We start from the raw sequence: 14,721 nt of genomic DNA on the forward strand, positions 1-14,721 counted from the left end.
AGGCTGTCTAATCTCTGGTTCTTGGTCACCCAAGCAGTGTTGGGTTCATGCGTGTCATCTCATGAAACAGACCTTAAGTCCTTAAGTACATTGGTTGGTTACTCCCATAAGTTTTGTGGAATGGGCCAAATAGCAACCATTGCTGGTTGATAGTTCCTGAATTTTGACTTTGCAGATCACAAGTCTCCTGCACCCTTTTACCTTCATTTTTGTAATTCTTACTATGTGCAATGGAAATTCCCTATTGTCTTTTCCTTTGGGAAGATTTTTTTTACAGGATTTGAAGGATGAAAATGTATAAAATGACAGCATTTTCAAAGAAAATAATTTTTTGGAAAACTTCCCCACCACATGGAACCATACAATGTGATGACTCTAATTACTCCCACACAAGTTAACACATGACTGCTGGAAAATGTAGATAACTAAAACATGCCCGATACAGTATATTTGATAATCATGATTTATAAATTCCCAAGGTCTACTGGGGGTAACAGTAATATTTCTCTAGCGTTGTCTTTGCTCACTTTAAGCTTTAGCTGTTTGAAAATATGTAAACTAAGTCATAAAACCCTACAATACTTTATAATGCAGTGTCTGGTGCGTTTCTCCCTCCCATTAACCCTGGAAAGTCCTTTTGCCAAGGTCAGGCATTTAGACAAAAGTTTCCATTACCTCGGGGCCTTGAAGACAGTTTCTGCTTCCTAGAAAAAGAGTCATTCTTATCTCTGGCAAGAGGAACTGGTGGTCCTTCCATTCATCTATGACTGTGGTATCTGTTCACTTGTAGAGGTCAATGCTAGTTTCCTCCGTCCCTAAATACAAGCCATACCTCAACTCACATGCCCCTTTTATCCCATTTAATCTTTTGTGCAATTATAGAAAATAAAATGTATAGCCTTTTTTCAATAAAATGGCAGCTATCCCGATTCACCCTCAGATCATGTCAGTCTCTCTTTTCCCCTGGAATCCACACCTTCTCTTTGGGACCTGAACCCCAGCTGGCGCTCTTCCCGGCAGTTTTGTGCCACCATTACGCTAGCGTATTTTGCAGGTAGGGCAGATTGTCGACCAAAGGTTTTGTGGCTGGTTTGGTCTTTACATTTCTTCCTTAGTATCATGCAGAGTACCTTCCCATCCCAAAGACTCTAGAGTGTAGGAGCGAAGGCTCCAAGTAGGCAACACTAGTTCTACTTCTCCATTATCAATGAGCTGTGTGGATGTTACCCTCACCAATCGGGTCTTGCTGCGTGTTTGTGGAGAGTGAACCGCTGTGTGGTCAAGATGGTTTGAAGATTTCTATGATATCCCTTTGATCTATTGAAAAACTTGAAGGGGAAATGATGCCCATATTTTCAAAGACTTGAGTAGTAACGTTTCTGAGAAAGTATGAGCCCTGGGTTTTTATTATGTTTTTAGGGACTTTTCACATGTCATTATTTTTAGCACTTGACTGATATTTCTACTTCAATATGTTGATTCAAAGTTCTCTAGGATAACTTAATTTTATTTAAAACTGGGACTGTGGAAAATATTCATGAAAGACTGAAGACAACCCCAACTACTTCAGTGAAAGCTGAAGCTCGTCTTGCAGTTTGACCTGACTAAACAGGAAAATTTGCATTAAAATTGTGCAACGACCAGTCATTTTCAAAATCTTCTTCTTCAATAAACATATACAAAATGCTTAGTTACATGTATGCTAAATAATTACTTGACCTCTGATCAGAAAAAATCTTTTTATAAATAATTTTGTACCTTTTTGACCCCTATATACCTCTTTCCTTATTTAGAGAATCACATTTCTAATAAAAAATGGTACCCTAAGTTTTTCACAGAGACTTACTCTACAGGAGCATTTGCAGCATCTCTTCCGTTTGCCGTCACGGTAGCTCTGCTTTGCATTACTTAGGTACAGGCAGAGGCTAAATTCTAGAATCTTCTGGACCATGAGGAATGTTTAAATTTCCCCTTTGGAGATCTGCAATATTACTAAGAAAATTTTGTTCTCTGAAACAAGATCTATTTACATTGTAAAACTATCATCTTGTCATTGCTGTTTGATGAAATGCTGGCATAGGCTCTGGAGGACACAAGAAAGTCAGGGCATCTGTGAAGTTGAAACTGAAAATACCAGAGGCCAAGAAGGTAGGTAATAGCAGGGGTGGCAAGAATGCCAAAATGTTGGACATCCTGTGTTTTGAAATGTATTTCTCACAGAACATGTCATTGGTCCGAGGACAGCTGTTGGCTATCAGTTTACTCTTCTTCTGCCTCATTTTCTTAAGGCAAAGAGGAGCCATGGCTAGAAATAGTGCAAAAAAATACCCAAATGGACAAAATTAAAGGGCATGTGCATTATAGAAGATCTATCTATTGATATACGTTGTTTTATCTTTCTATTTTCCTACTGTCTACTTAGGAAATACCATTTGCATTGCATAGTAGCGGGTAAATAAACACCTAACCTGGAGACACATTTCTGAACATGCATGTACTTCGTCAAACAGGGTCGCTAAGATAAAGTCCACTCCTACCACATTGCTGTTTGCTGCTCTGTATTACATATAAATACCAGTCAGCAAGATAATGTGCATCCTGTTACAGGTTGGACTCTAGTTTGGGATGTTAGTACCCGAACACAGTCATTACCTCCTGGTATATTATTTGCAGCATTTTTTAATGTTTCTTATAGAAAAGTTCAGTACTCAATTTTTCAAATGCTTGTTTAGTTAAAGTACCCTGACCTATTTAGGATGGACAGGAGGACAAGTGCCATCACAACATGGCTTCGCCTCATCAACACAGGGTTCTGTGGAAACCAGTAGCAGGCCTGGAGACATTCTGGAGGCTGGTTTTTTATCTCTTCAGAGAAGGAAGAACTTGCCTTTTATTCCCAGAGTTTGGGAAATGATACAAACTGTTCAAGAGGAAATTTTGGAAAAAAAATTGGAAATTTTTGCATACCCTTCAAGTAAGAACACTATATGTTACACAGTTACTTATTAAATTGGATGCTAAATGTTTTATTTTTTCCTCAGTTTACACTGTAGCCTTCAACTGTCACTGCCTGTGGTAGTTTGGATGTAATCAGTCCCCAGAAGCTCACAGAGAGTGGCACCCTTGGGAGGTGTGGCCTTGTTGGAGGAAGTGCGTCACTGTGGGGGTGGTCTTTGAGGTCTCCTTTGCTTAAGATTCACTCAGGGATACAGTCCACTTCCTGTTGCCTTCTGATCAAGATGTAGCCAGCGTCACTTCTGTCTGTGCACATGGCTGTGCTCTCTGCCATGATGATAAGGGATTGAACTTCTAAAATTGTTAGTGAGCCCCCCCACCCCCCAAGTAAATGTCTTCCTTATAAATGTTTCTGTGGTTATGGTGTCTGTTCACAGCAGTAGAAACCACGTTCAGAAGAGAAGATGGGGAAGGAGATGGAGGCTGCCTCTCTTTCACCTTTGTTGACCTTGATCCTTGAAGCTTTCAAGAGCACAGATTTGTGCCCCTCTTGCAAACAGGAGCACCCGTTCACTACAGGCTTCATGAAAGGTCTCACTGCTGATTTGATTCTTTCTACAAGTGATGAGAATTGAAAAGTCAGGACAACAAAGGAGAAAGTGAAAAGTAATTCCTGGCACCGAACTTGAGTGTTTTTGAACTTGGGCACACTGCAAAGAAACGTGAAGTTGTTCAGAAAATAATGGAGTAGAACCATATGACCATGGCACTGGGTTTACAAGCTTGGGCAAGTATTTGTCTTGAAGATTTGTAGAATTCTTCCTCTAAGGAAATCTGTCACCTAGTGGCTGCTCCAGGGCTCACCAGTTAAATCTGAGAACTCATTCATTCTTTATTTCAGGCTGCCCAAGTTTTATTCTATTTTATTACTTTTGAAAGTTTAGGGATAACTCTTTAACAATGATGCTTGAACATTATTTAAAAGCAAAGGTTAAAAAGACTATTGAATGACTGTAGGTAACTATTTCTCATCTCCCAAAGGTTTTCCTGACTACGTGGCTGGTAACTTTCTTTTTTTTTTTTTTTTTTGGTGGGGTGGGTGGATGGATGAAGACTAGACATTGCAAATTGTGTTTCAGTTACATTTTATTACCAACATTGAATTCTACCATGGAATATTTTTTATGCTTCTCACTAGATAATTTTGTGTCTCACTGTTAGATGTTTTCTGACAATTATTTTGTTCAACTTTAAAAGCACATTTTAAGGGTATTTTTAGAAACTCAAAAATACTTTGCTCATGTCTCAAAATACATTGAATATGCAGTTTAAAAATTCAGACAAACAAATAAAAATATAGTTCAAATCTCTGTTATAATTTTATTGGACTCTTGTGTAGTTTAAAATACCTCTAAGGTGAGATACTGTGTCCTGGTTGGAAATACCTATTTTAACCCTGACTACCTTTTCTCAAAAATTATTATTCCAATTCATAAAATTCATATGTAAATTCACTACCAAATGTGCTGGATAGTTTTTGTCAACGTGGCACACATTGGAGACACATGGGAAGGAGGAATCTCAATTGAAACTGCTTCCATCCTATTGGCCCATGAACTTGTCTGAGAGGGCATTTTCTTGATTGCTAAATTGATGGAGAAGGGTCCAGTCCATTGCAGTGGTACCTTCCTTACACAGGTGGTCCTAGACTATCTAAGAAGGACAGATGAATGTAAGTCTGAAAGCGAGGCAGTAAACAGTGTTCTTCCGTGGTATCTGCTTGAGTTCCTGCCTCTAGGTCCCTGCCTTCAGTTTTCTGCCTTAGTTTTCCTAGATTAAGTCAAGAAATCTCCCCCTCAAGCTGATTTTGGTCAGTGTTTTATCACAGCAGAAATCAAACCAGGTGTGAATATTTGTGTTTTATTCCCCTTAGAAATATGCATATGTAACATTTCATGGAGAGGTTGTACATCTCATAAACAATTTTCATTTGGATTCAAGGAGAAATGAAGAAATGAGTCTTCCCCGGCAGGATGAGGACATTTTTCCTGTAAGTCCATTAACATAGAACATGACCTAGATGCAGAAATATTCTCTATTTCAGCAACAATTTCTTATCAGGGAACACAAATGTAAAACTCAGTTCCACAAAACATAAACCAACTTTCTTAAGCTATTCCTTCTCCTAAGTGCAGCTTACCTGAAGAACACACCCTCAGAGATTGTAGCCCTGATTATCCTGCCCTGCTTTCCTTTGTTCCCTTTCATCCTGTTCTTTGCACACAGCCTAAGTTCTAAGCATGCTTGCTCTGACACTTCAGGTTCTCTGGATGTATCTCTGAGGCCTCAGCCCAACTCTTTCATTTCTATAATTGCATGTAGGTCACTGTTGCTGACCTTAATCAATAGGTTTGACTTTCTGTTCGGCTCTGCCCCATGTCCTGGACATCTTGAAAATTATAGCTTTCTTGCTCTATTACTTTTCTCTCAAATGCTATTAAAATGACCCTTAAGTTTCCCAATGAATCTGCTTTAAAAATAGTTTATTAATTAGAGTAAGAGCTCACAAAAGAGAATCCAAATACCCAATAGCAAACTCATTTAAGTCTTCAATCTGGTTGATTGTTATTTTAACATAAAATGCCTGTGTAGGTGAGGAATATGCTTTCTGTCAACAATCCCTATAGTAAGTCCTAATTGTACAGGCCTTCTTGATTCTTAGCTACCAAGAGGCTTCAACCAGATTCTGAGTGAGGGGCTCCTTTCTTTTCTCATATTGTCATAGCATTTCTTTTCTAAGGACAAAAGGCCCTACTCATCTCACCTACCAGCATGCTAGCATCTTAGACTTAAAAGCAATCTTATAGTAAAGACAATCTAGGCTCATTTCTATTTCTTTATGAATGGGCTATGCTCCACCTGAAACTTTAACTACCAAAGGTTCTGTACTGCCTGCTTGAGGAATGATAATCATGTGTTTGCTACATAAAGTTATTTATAAACATTTTGCAATCCTACCTTTGTTTCACAAGATTTTATGACCATCTATGACTTTCTTAGGATGGCTGTGATGACCTTGTTATGACTACCTATTGTTGTGACTACCTTGTCATGCCCACCTTGCAATCATGTTTTTGTTTCAAGAGGGTGTTAGGAATAACTTGTCTGTTCTACTCCCATAACCTGGTCTATTTTCCAATGTCACCAAATCCCTCACATGGAAACCCTTTACTCCTGAGCTATAGAAGACTTGTCTTCCTCACATCAAATGCCTACCTCTCAAACCCCACCTTATGGGGAAGCAAACTGTGGACACAAATAAAAAAGGCTTGCTTTAATTAATGGCTTGCTCTGATTAACTTGGCATTAATGGTTTGGTTTGATGGTCTTTCTCCTTCCATCTTTGGAATTAACTCTGTCTTTTTATACAAGCTTCTCCAGTCATGTTTGCTTTGAGGGAGTTTGTCTTGTAATAGACATGTGAACAACTATAGGGGACAATACACCAGGAAGAACTTCTCTAAAGCTCCCTGGCTTTGCAGTCTCAGAACTTGAAGGGTGTGTTGCCTGCCAGTAAGTCAGGTGCTTGGCTCCAATCACCCTTAGATTTAGAGTTGGTTTATGTTATTTGTGATTATTGTGAAGGATGTCTCTTTTATTTCTTTCTCAGCCCATTTATCATCTGTGTAAAGGAGGGCTACTGATTTTTTTGAGTTAATCTTGTATCTTGCTACATTACTGGAGGTGTTCATGAGTTGTAAGAATTTCTTGGTAAAATTTTGGGGGTGACTTATGTAAACTATCATATTATCAGTAAATAGTGAGAGTTTGACTTTTTCCTTTCCAACGATGACAACTTATGCTGCAGAGGATGTAGAGTAAAATAAACACTCATCCATTGCTGGTGGGAGTGCAAACTGGTACAGCTGCTATGGATATCAGTATGGTGATTTCTCAGAAAATTAGGAAACAACCTTGCTCAAGACCCAGCAATACCACTTTTGGATATATATCCAAAGGATGCCCAATCGTACCACCAAGGACATGTGCTCAGCTATGCTCATAGCATCATTATTTTTCATAGCTAGAACCTGAAAACAACTTAAATGCCTCTCTACTGAAGGATAGATAAGGAAAATGTGGTACATTTCCACAAAAAAGTACTACACAGCAGAAAAATAGTAATGACATTTTGAAATTTGTGGGCAAATGGATCTAGAAAACATCATATTGAGTGAGGTAACCCAGTCCCAGAAAAACAAATATCATATGTACTCACTCATAAGTAGCTTTAGATATAAAACAAAGATAAACCAGCCTACAATTCGAAATCCCTGAGAACCAAGACACAAAGAGGACCCTAAGAGAGACGTATATGGATCTAATCTACATGGGTAGTGAAAAAGACAAAATCTCCTGAGTAAATTGGGAGCATGGGGACCATGGGAGAGGAAGGGGAAAGAGTGGAGATAAATAAAAACAATTTAAAAAATAAGAAAAAATATAATTATACTGGAATTTTCTTTATGTTGCTTCATAACTCTGCTATCAGCTTGATAGACTTATCATTTTATTTTGTAGTTTCGATGCTGTGTGATTGAACCCAGAACATCATGTATGATAGGCAAATGAAGCTACAGCTTTATAAGATATGCTTTAGCTGAGAATGCTGATGATTTTATTTTTGTCATTAAAGTCTAATAATTAGGGTGCTCAACTTTACCCACCACACATGGGTCGTGTGTGTGTGTGTGTGTGTGTGTGTGTGTGTGTGTGTGTGAATGAGGTAAATGTTTGGTGTTTCTAGAGCCCAGAAAAGGCTATTGTGTGTCGGGCATTATCTCTCTCTGACTTAGTCCTTTGAGACAAAGTTTTCCCCCAGAACCTGGGACTAGGCTGGCAACTAGCAAGCAATCCTCCTGGCTCCAGGCTACTCTGAGCCTTCATTCTGGCCAAGCATTGAGGTTACAGATGTCAATGTCCCCTTCCAGCTCCGTTTTTCCTTTGAGTGCTGGGATTTATAACTCAGGCCTAACTTTACATTTGCTTAGCAGCTCTCTTCCACATAGCTGTGTCTTCAGCCCCATTAGTTTTTAGATTAAAGTTTTCCTTTGAGATATTTGTCAGATTAGAATTTCAAATATCATTAGGGTTTGTTCTGTTTTGTGCTCTGGTTTTCTGTCTCTGTGTTGAACTTTCTTCATCTTCTATGTCATCTAGAGTCTCTGTCTTCACCTTATTGTCTCCATCAGCCCATTCCCATGGGTTTGTGGCTATATTCTTATGTAATGACACTTTTAAATCTTCACTCCTCTTTCTTATATGTGACCACTTTGTAATTTATCTCATATGAGATGGATTATCTTTTTCTTAAATTTCTCTCTTGAGTTTATTTAAGTCTGTTGTTTCTTTTCTGCAGATTTTGTTACTGGTGGTAGTTATTTCCACTAAATATCTAAATTCTTGCTGAATGTTTCTGAAAGGAATGTGGCCAGAAATGTTGCTTTTCTATTACCATTCCGTCGAGGCTGTAGCAATGACAAGGGGAACACACAACACAGTACGTGCTGCACTGTCCTAGACAAGGAGCAAGAGTTGTGAATGAAGCAAGGTGCCTGGCCCTAAGAGTCTTTCTGTAGATTGTTATAGGAAGCTGAAAAACACACAAATTAAATAGATAGCCAACATTATATTTATTATCTTAAAATGCCATGAAGGGAAAGCAAAAGAGTGATGTGACAGAGGATTCCTATTTGGGTCTCCTTGACTAGTGTAGCTTTGATGTCTGTCCTGGCACTAGCTCTTGTAGATCAGGCTGGCCTCGAACTCACAGAGATTCACCAGCCTCTGCCTCCTGAGTGCTGGGATTAAAGGCATGTGCCACCACTGCCCCATAACTAGTATTGTCAAGAAGGACATCTCTGATGGTGCCATTTAATATTACACTTGAACAGCCATGGTGGTGAGAGACCTTATGGGTACAGTGTCTGAGATTACTTGGAGCCATCATCTCAAAATAAACTCACTGATCCCCTGGTTCTTACCAACTTTCTACTGTCTCTTCCATGAGCTAAACAAGGACATCAATAGACATGACTAACTGGACAGGAGAAACACCATGTGGCCTCAACCCTGTAAAAGAATTACGGGCAACTTGTAACATGAGGGGGCCTGTTTGTTTGTATTTTTTGTCCTGCCCAGTTCCCCACAGCTAGATTGTTTAGCCCCAAATAAAATCACACAAGAGATCTCTATAAGTTATAAACTTATTGGCCCATTAGGTCAGGCTACTTATTAGCTAACTCTCACATCTTGATTAACCCATTTTTCTGATCTATGTTAGCCATGTGACTCAGTACCTTTTTCAGTGGGGCAGATCACATCATGCTGCTTCAGTGATCTGGACTGGAGTGGATGGAATCAACTTCCTCCTTCCCAGAATTCTCCTGCTCTCCTTGCATCATTTTCATTTCCTGTCTGGTTTTCCCCCCTACACCTCCTGCCTGGCCAATCAGCGTTTTATTTAAAACATGATTGGCAGAATACAGACAATTCTCCCATACCACTTTCCCCTCTTTTTTTAAAAAAAAAAAAAAAGAAAAAGGAAAATATCCATAGTCAATTTTTTGGGAATGTGGGCATAGTATTCCAGGCTACTTCTGGCCAGTTGAGGGCACTGATAATTTTATGAGGACCTAAAAAATATTAGAGTTATGATCAAGTCCTGACTGAAGTATTCTGTGAGTCTTGATCATCTCAGGCAGCAGTCTTGAACGTGTTCTGGATGAAGAACTCAGACATCTGGGCCATCTGTTCCTACTGAAAATTTATCAAGTGGTCTCCCTTGGTCAAACTGGATTTTTCTTAACTCAGAATAAATCCAGAGCCTCTCGTTTTCTGTGAAAACAAAAGCAAAATCTCTTCTCCAAAGTAACATACCTTTAGACTTCAATTTTGAAGCCAAGGTATTTTCAAAATACCTATCTTGGGTTAGTTCAGCAGCATTTATAAACAAAAGTCTTTTAGCAGCTGTTGTTCCTTCCTCAGCATTCAAACAATTCAAAGAGAGCATAATAGCAACCAGTATCAAGATTCTCTGTGTATTTTCCATCTTTATGCAGCTTTATTTTAACCTCTATTTCTTTTACTTTTACTTTTTGAGACAGGTTCTTTGTATATCTTTGTCCTGGAATAACTCTGTAGACCAGGCTGTCCTTGAACTCACAGAGATCCCTCTGTCTCTGCCTCTCCAGTGCTGGGATTAAAGGTTTGTACTACCACACCTTGAATTTACAGAGGTCTGTCTGCCTCTGCCTCCCAAGCCTTGGGATTAAAGGTGTGTACCACCACACCCAACTACTCTTTTTCTTTCTTTTTTTATTTCTAAAGACTTTAAACCATTTAGAGGTTTTTTTTTTTTTTTTAAATCTCTCTTTACTGTATATCTCTCTCTTTCTGACCATGTGGGTCTTTAATTTGCTAAGGAATATGGAGAAGACAACACTCAAAAGCTCCTATGGCATTTCAAGGGCCTTGCCAGGAAGCAAGCTGCAACAGTGTTTCCATAGTTGGGTTGGCCTGCTTGAAAGAGTCAGAGCGTCCCTGGCAGGACGGCCCAGAAAGCCGGAATTTTAAAACAGCACAGCTTTTTTCCTGCTATAGCTGAAAACCGAAATGCTTTACTCTAGTCTTTCCCAAGCTTTCTCAGACTTTGTGTGGATGCAGTTATCCATGTTGGGCGCCATTCTGTAACATGAAGGGTCTTGTTTTGTTTGTGGTTCTGTCCTGCCCAGTTCCCCACAGCCAGCACACCCCAAGAAAATCACACAGAGATTTCTTTAAGTTATAAGCTGATTGGCCCATTAGGTCAGACTACTTATTAGCTAACTCTCACATCTTGATTAACCCATTTTTCTGATCTATGTTAGCCATGTGGTTCAGTACCTTTTTCAGTGGGGCAGATCACATCATGCTGCTTCGGTGTCTAGGGCTGGAGTGGGTGGAATCAACTTCCTCCTTCCCAGAATTCTCCTGCTCTCCTTGTATCATTTCCACTTCCTGTCTGGATTTCCCACCTACACCTCCTGCCTGGCCAATCAGCGTTTTATTTAAAACATGATTGGCAGAATACAGACAATTCTCCCGCACCAGCAACTAAGGAATGGAGAGAAAATAGTCTTCTCCAGGGATGAACACACCAATTGGTTATCCAATACCAAATGGTCAGCCCTGAAAACATATATACAAGTAATATTATATACCCTGAGCAGACTCTACTTGGGAACATATGTGTTTATATGTATACATATATGCATGTAATAGCAATTATTGAAAAAAGAGGCCATGAATTTGAAAGATAGGAAGGAAGCGTGTATGAGAGGGGTTTGGAGAGAGGAAAGGAAAGTGAAAAATGATGTAATTACATTATAATCTCAAAAATAAAGGAAAAATACTAAAAAAAAGATTAGATTTTTTAAAAACATCCTGCATAGCCAAAACGGAAGAATGAGGAAAGAACTTTAAAAAAAAGAGAGAGATAGCAGCTAAGCTTAGCACATTTAGAAAACACAATAGAGAGCTGTTGGCTGAAAATAAGCAAATGGTGACTGGATTGAGAAGCTGAGAGACACAGGAAGGAGTCTGACCTTGCAAAATGAAAACCAGACATTCACACTGTAATGTGACCCCATTAGAGGGCTTTATCTCATTATTAAGATTTATCCATTCATTTGTTTTTGAGGCAGTCTCACTGTGTAGCTGAGGCTGGCCCCAAACCCATGATCCTCTTGCCTCAGCATCCCATAATATTGTCATTATGAACCTGTGTTTCCTCATCTGACTCTAGCTAGAGTCTTTCACGGAAGGAAGGACTTTCATGGGAGAAGACACAGAGAGCACGGTAGAACGGAGTCATCCTAGCTCCAGGATCTGGCACTTCCCAATCAATCTGTTGTCCCCTTTGGTACATTTCCCAAGAGTGGTGTCACACACCAAATACCTCAATCTCTCCTGTCACTTTCAAGATGCGTCCAAAGAAACCTCCATGGTGCCTTCTCTTTTCGTGACCTACCTGGCTCCATGTCATATGTTTTTGCATTTATATCAAAATACGCTACTCAACAAAGGACTTCTCCAAAGGGCAAGGACTACTACTTACTGAACCTAGAGTAACTGATAAGATTTTAAAGAGAAGCCATAACTCTGGAAATCATGAAGCATTCTGGGAAAGCAGAAGGGTTTGCTAGGCAGTTTCATGCGCCATAGAACCTGTCTTTCTCATCAGTCAATGCCTAAGAGGCAGACAACCAGCTAGAAGGGAGCCGAGGCGTTGAGCCAATTTTATTTTGATGCCAAATAGCAAATCTCCCAGGAAGTAGAATGATTTTTTTGTCACTTTAAGACTAGGCAAATAGTTTCTCACCTGAAGACTGAGTGGCGGCCAAATCTTCGGATCTGGCAGGAGGCCCTATCGTTTCTTCTCAACTCGTTCTTGGTACTTCCCTTGTGTGCCGGGATATTTGTTATGTTGTTCCTCGTGCCATTGCTTAAGACTCAAAGGAATGGTTACTGGAAAGCTGCATTTCTGTCCCATTCCCTTTCAGAAACACCTAGAAAGGATTCAGAGTGCTGACACGTGAATTCTGCGTGTTCTCTGCCTGAAGGTTAGGGCTTTTATCTATAACCTGATCATTTCTCATAAACATATGAGAACTTCAATAAATACAGCATTGAGATAAAAATAGCATATATATCTATGCTGGATAGTTTAATGTCAACCTGACACAAACTAAAGTCATTTGAGAGGGGGAACCTCAGTTAGAAAAATATCTCCAAAATTATGACCAATCGGGAAGTGCCCAGCCCATTGTAGGTGCTGGTGTCTCTGGGCTAACATCCTGGTTTCTATAAGAAAGCAGACTGAACAAGCCATGGTGAGCAAGCCAGTAAGCAGTAACCCTCCATGGCTTCTACATCAAATCCTGCCTACAGGATCCTGCTCTGTTTAAGTTCTTTCGATGATGAAGTGTGATGTGGAAGTATAAGCCAAATCAACTTCCCCAGCTTACTTTTGGTCACGGCATTTCATCGCAACAGTAGAAACCCCAACAAAGACAATGTGCTTACAATAACTCAGGCTGATTATGAAAATATATACTTCTTACTTTATTTATAAGTGAAATAAAGCATAATTTTTAACGATAAGATTTTATCTGTACAATTGCTTACTAAGTTCATTTTGTGTTACTAAGACAAAAATATCAGAGATTGGGTATTTCATAAGGATAATGGTTTTTATAGTGTTTATTGAAGGCTGACCATCCTCAGTTCAGGCAGCTTAATCTGTCACGAGTCTCTGGTGGATGGCATCACAGGGAAGGAGCATGTATAGGTGAGACCAAAGGCCTAGTGTCCTTTGAAGAAAGCTGATTCAGTTCTGAGTAAGAGAAAGCACTGTATAAACAAAGTGGACATTAATCCTGTCTATAGGTGGTATCTCTAAGCTAAATTATGCCTGAAGAGGCCCCAGTTAAATGCTCCACTGCCTCCCATATTGCTACATTACGGAAAGGTTCCCAGGACCTTCAGCCTTCCAGGTATGGTTCTATCCAAACCACAACACATATCCTCTTTTAAATGTCAAACTCCACAGTGTTTACAAGGAAGGATTCTTACGTATAACAGAAGAAGGCAGAGGGAAAGGGCTGTATTTCAGTTCTGAGCAGCTCAGCTGATCAATCAATTAGAGTCTCGCCTTTCAAAGCTATTTGCTTGTCGTGAAGAGAAGCACACTAGTAAATGTAGGTAAAGAAAACAAATAGGCTACTACAAAAAATGATGAGTCGAAAACGAGAGAAGAGAAAGATGTGAGAAGCACCAGCTGAACAAATGTTGGAGGGTAAGTAGGAGGGCATCTGCCTGTAAACAGGGTGGGTGGAGGGAGAAGGAAACTTCTAGGTTGAAAATAAGCAGGCATGGAGGTGGAAAGCCTGGCATCATGGCTACTCTGCTTTGCTTAGGTGCCTGATCCTTTTGTCTATGTGTTAAATGGTTCCTAAATGTTTTGTGCATATATTTTATGGCCACGGGTCGGCTCTCCATAGGAAGTGAAGATGGATCAGCCAGTAAGAAAATCAGTTTGATATACAGTGGGACTTAAAATCTAGAAATAGATAGACAGAGGGAATCCCTGGCTCCAAGGTCTCTGGAAGAAAAACAAAATCCCACGTGTCTTTATAATGAAGGATGTCTTCAGGGAAACAATATCGAACATGTACTAAATACGTCCTAACGGCTGTGGAGGAGGCTGGAGAAAGTAATGAAGTAACCCAGCTTCTAACTGGAACTAGTCAGCCTGACACTGGAAAACTCAGGAAAGTTACAAAAGCCTTGAAATCTAGTATCCAATAGCAACTCCCAAATCTGCATAGGCCTCTTTCCAAATATCATCCTTCTTAGCTTTTCATACTTTTTATAATGAACATGATTTATTACATTGTGTTCATTGCCCAGGAGACAGACTCTATGCTGATGCTACCTGTGCAGAACATCTAAGGGGGAAACTTCTTGCATGGGCAGATGTGGCTTTTGGCCCTTAGGCAGACTTCTAACAACCATTCAAGACCCTTGCCTATTGTATCTGACCTCTTGCTCAAGGATGAATCACACCTCCCTGCTTTGTTTTAATCTTTTGAATCTGGTTGTCTTAGGTTGGTGAGGTGAGGAGGTACCTAGAAATTAAGTGTAGCAATTTAAAAATATGCACTA

The 14,721-nt window shown here is 39.7% G+C and overlaps 1 pseudogene; it reads left to right on the plus strand.

Moving 5' to 3' along the window:
• LOC125407486 (axin interactor, dorsalization-associated protein-like) overlaps window positions 1-14,721 on the plus strand; it is a 43,368-nt pseudogene that overhangs the window by 28,105 nt on the left and 542 nt on the right.

This window comes from Myodes glareolus, chromosome 19, assembly GCF_982192425.1.
Source record: "Myodes glareolus chromosome 19, mMyoGla1.1, whole genome shotgun sequence".
In the NCBI taxonomy this organism is placed as follows: domain Eukaryota; kingdom Metazoa; phylum Chordata; class Mammalia; order Rodentia; family Cricetidae; genus Myodes; species Myodes glareolus.